The following is a 4,940-nucleotide window of genomic DNA, read 5'->3' as shown; positions in this document are numbered from 1 at the left end:
GACAGAAAGTGGCTGTCACAGCATGTGAGTACTAAACTAAGTTCTCATTCACACACAGGTTTACGTTAAAAACACACGTGAGTTACAAAAAACAGTCGGTTATGTCTGTGAAGGTAAACAGCTGGGAAATAAATCGCATGTTTATTTTAGATCTGTGCGGCAGCAGCAATATACATTAAATAAATCAATAAAACCACTGCTTGTCTCCTCTGAGGCTGGGACTGTAAATAGTGTTCTGTGCTCGTCTGTGCAGCCAAAAACAGAACAGTTAGCATGTTTTGCTCAAACTTTTGCCATGGCATTAAAGCTGTTACACCGTTGTCGCTTGCGAAATGAAATGACGGCGCCGTGGGTGTAAACGTACAGATTGAGGGGCGTTAATATTATAATGAAATCCCTTTGCCACATCACCAAGGGAGCGAAATCAGACGCGCTCGTTTTCTCAGACGCTTGCAGAAAAAGGCTTCCCAAAACAAAGTTACTAGGTTAATCTTTTTCACGTTTCCTTGGTTGGTAGATGCACTGGGAACCTGATTATAGCACTTAAAACCTGGAAAAGTCAGATTTTCATGATATGTCACCTTTAATACTTTTATTTGCCAAGAATGCATTAATTTGGTCAAAAGTAGATTTGTAATGTTACACAAATTTCTATTTCAAAGTTTCCACCAAAATATTAAGCAGCACAACTGTTTTCAACATTGATAATAATAAGTAAGGCTTTTTGAGCACCAAATCAGCATATTAGAATGATTTCTGAAGGATCATGTGGCATTGAAGGCTACAGTAATGGCTGTTGAGCATGTGCTCCGGTTGTATTGTAAACAATGGCATCGTCTATACTGCTTATCAATTTGAGCCCGATTGAAACGCAGAGGATATTAGTGAAGAGGATCGCGCAGAACCTGTGCAAGCACGGCTCTTAATGGTATGTTTTTTGATTGTTGTTGTCTCATACTTTTAGATACGCTGTTATTTGTAAATGCTATGCTTATGTTAGCTTTTAATATACAGTTTTATTTAAAGCTGATTAAAGGTTTAATACAGTACGGCAACCGCACGCGCGTCCATGTATAACGCTTCTCATAGCTATGTGAAAATAAGTATATAAATGGAACAGTTCATTGTTGGAGCTGAGCTGAATGAGAGAGAGAGATGCAGAGCGTGTGCAGAGCAGGGCGAGGAACAGTATTGAGAACCGCTGCTCCGTTGTAGTCCCTACGAGCTGTTTTTGTAGGCATTAAACTGCCAGAATTTTAAAAGACGATATCTCCATTTGCATTGAACTTTCAGCGCCGCAGCTTTGCAGATATTGTTTATGCTCAAACAGCAACATTACACACTAACTAACGTTAAAAAAGTTAAATCGTAATCAACCACCCTTTAAAAAAAATCTTACTGATCCCAAATTTTTGAACGTTGGTTATAAACAGTGTGAGTCTTTTGTTGTTGTTTCAATGTTTGAGTTCCTTTTCTCTGTTCCTTCCTCAAGTCTGTGGGCAGTAAAGAAAACACTCCTCCGCAGAACCAATCTGAAGCTCCAGTAGGACTGCTCGGGTCACTCCACTTTCTGTTGTCATCTGTAGGCACTACAGATGTGTGGAAGATGTTGGATCGAGGTTTGAGTTCCTCTGTGTTTTCTACAAGTGACAGTGAGGACAAAGGTGAGGAGAAAAGTCATAAATGAGCCACTTCTGTCTATAGACCATTTATATTCAATCATATAAGTGTTGTACTGCGCCTGCGATACTGTCAGACTTAAGACGTTTAACTGCAACAAATACTAGTCGGTAAGCTAAAAACATGATCAAGCAACTTCCTTTGTAGTTCTCCTCTCATTACTGAACTTATTGAATATCATTATTGACTGTTTAGCCATGTTGAATGAGTAAACCGATTACTGCACATTATCTTCTGTGTATGTAATTTCGTAACTTGATTTGTCAAGACAAAGGATCAGATTTGATCAGAATTGCTTTGTAAATTGGGGGAATCACGACAGAGCTGCATGATTGGACTCAAAGCCAAATGAAATTTGCCCAATCTATGGTCATAATGCTGATTAGACCATAGAGCCATTTGATTTTTTTTTTAACCAGTCAGGCCAAGTTTTGCTCTTGTCTCTTCAATAGACATTGTCTTATACTGGCATGAAATAAAGATCCATCCGGACAGGTTGATTTTGAATGAGAATAGTCTATATAGGCATATTTTTTAATATTTGTAGTTCTCTTTGGACATTGTATTTCTTACAGTATCTTTCCTTGAATTGTGGCTCTTTAATGGCTGTGTCACGTCATGGTGGTACATCAGTTTCATCAGACAGGTGATGAAGCCATTTAGAGGAGTGGCAAAATGTCTTCAATAAATTGAAAACAAAGTCCAGTTGACTAAAAATTGCATCATTTGAAAACCTTGGCACCGAAATAGGTACTTGCAATGACAACTCTGCAATCATACAACCTAAGGTTCAGTGTCAGCGTTTATTCATAGTAAATCATTTAGTCCAAATATCAAATTATATTTACTTAGAGCATTTCAGCATCAGTCACATGCACAGGTAAATAGTTTTGATTTTTTTTCTCTGTCGGAAAGATTAAAGATGCTAATATCTGATTGCAAGTGCTGTTGACGTCTATTTGGGTCAATGACAAATAGGAGATGAAGAAGGAGAAATCTTTAAGACATTTAATTTTAAACACATACATGTAAAACACCAATTCTTAGGAATGTAATCTTTGTATTGGTCTTTTCTACAACAATTGATTTACACATTAAATGAACTAAAATGTTTTCAAACCTGCCTTGCCTTTTCTTAAAAAGGTACACCACTTTTTTTACTTTAAGCACCACCAAAAAAGACATTTAATTAGGAAATCTAAATTTTTGAATTAAAGGTCATTGCTTATTATACAAAAGGTGTATTCGAGTCATTTATTTGAATAAATTATTTTTATTATACATTATTTTTAATAACTTCATAGATCCAGACAAAGTGATGTCATTTCTCATTTACATAATGTCTTTTTCTTGAAGCACTCTTCTTTTAAGTGCTTTTCTCAAGATCACAGTAGTGATGCCTCATGGCTACAGGGATCAAACCAGATAATTTTTGATTACCAGTACTGACTTTCAGCCACCACATTACATGGGATTTACAATTTTAAAATGAGGATTTAAACCCTCATCATTTTGTGCTCTCAGGTAGGGTGGCTACAGCAAACAGAGGACTCCCAAATATTAATCAGCTTCCTGCTCCACCGGCCGGTGTGGAAGGCACGAAAGCATCACTCCAGGAAAAGAAGAAACAAAGTCATAAAACATTTGCACCTGCTAAAAATACCACCTTACTGGAAATAAGAGCAAGATTCAGAATTACAACATCAAAAATTGAAAAAAGGCATCATTTAGGGCCACTCGCTTTAAAGGACTGTCTTATTTGAAGTGATAAATTTTTATCTGTTCACTTTGCATCATGCAAGATTTTTTTCATATTTGTACCTTTTGTAAATGTTCTAATAAATTATTGCATAATTTGACCAATAAACATGTGAGTCTTTTATAATAAGAAGCACCTATGATGATAGCTGGTCTGGCGTACAGATAATGTAGTTTCAATTTATCAGTAAACATTTAAATAGGCACATGAACATTTGGTTCAATTTTCCCTTTACAGAACTCATGCAAAATACGCGTGAAATGTAGTCAGACAGGACTATTTTTATAATAGGATTGATACGATGACACTTCACATTCTGAACTGCAGTAACCCTGCGCTGTCCAGCCCCTCACGATGACATCACAGCCTCAGCAGGTGTAGGATTCCACTCCTCCCACCATTGTCCTGACATCGCCCTATCTCCTAGCAACACCTTTGCATTCATTCTGATTGGCTGGTTCTACACACCTCCGCTCACTGATTGGTGAATGTCTTTCCACTGGAAACCGTCAAAATTTCATCCACTGTCTCTCACGTGTCTCCAGAGCTTCATAGCGCCGCCGATAGACACCTGCTACAACAATCTGTGTGCTGCCTTCACGTGCTGTTACTTCTGCATCTAACCAACAGTTACATCAATAATGTGTATTAGACGAACATCAATTTAAACAATGTACTCAGTATTTTTCCACCCCAAATTTATAGTGTGCATATTTGACTGCTCTATTTAGATTGGACCCTTTGCCATAAAAAAGCCAAATGATGCATTAATATGACTCTTCTGTGTTATGCAACAAAAAAAGCACACTGATTCTCTCTGGTTATTTAAAATTGTATTAATTTATATGAGAAATGACTTGAATACCTTTCTATAATGAATATACTGTATGAGGTTAGACATTGTAAAATGTTTGAAATTCTTAAAAAAAAAAAAAAAAAGATGTTGACAGTAGTTTGGTATGATGTTTTTCTTAAAGAAAAGAAAATCAGTGAAGCAATTTTGTTTAAAAATATTAAATTTGAAAACGTTTTGTCCAGTTAATTAAAGTCAGCGTAGTGTATAACCAACATGCAAGAACCCATATGGAGTGACCAAAAAAAAGAACATTAAGAAATCTATTTTATTAAGAATTCTTTAGGAAACACTAGAAAACCTAGATTCATGAAATTGACTTTGAAAATGTTTGAAAACCATTTGTAGGAAATTGTATAAATATTTAAACAGGCTAAAATTAAAGCTATAATTATATCCAATCATTTTAATTCTTGATGCCATTTCTTATGTTTAAACAAGTAATCATACTGTAAATACGTAATGAACAATTATGACAGATAAAATATCGATGTTGAGTTTCAATAGCAATCCAGTGTTGCGTGCTAAATTGACCCAATTTCACATTGTTTGCAAACAGCAGACACACGACCTGGGTCAACTTGAACTTGAATTTCCTCGACCCGTAAAAGCACACATTTGTGCTGCTGTGCATGTAATCATACCGGG

At 36.1% G+C, this 4,940-nt stretch overlaps 1 pseudogene; it reads left to right on the top strand.

Annotated features, from left to right (window-relative positions):
• Window positions 1-3,534, top strand: part of LOC107722203 (coiled-coil domain-containing protein 57-like) — a 23,317-nt pseudogene extending 19,783 nt beyond the window's left edge.
• The last annotated feature ends 1,406 nt before the right edge of the window (window positions 3,535-4,940 follow it).

The sequence above is a fragment of the Sinocyclocheilus rhinocerous genome, unplaced genomic scaffold, assembly GCF_001515625.1.
Source record: "Sinocyclocheilus rhinocerous isolate Xijiao unplaced genomic scaffold, SAMN03320098_v1.1 scaffold334, whole genome shotgun sequence".
Classification (NCBI taxonomy): Eukaryota; Metazoa; Chordata; class Actinopteri; order Cypriniformes; family Cyprinidae; genus Sinocyclocheilus; species Sinocyclocheilus rhinocerous.
This window is presented reverse-complemented; position numbering and strand designations above follow the sequence as displayed.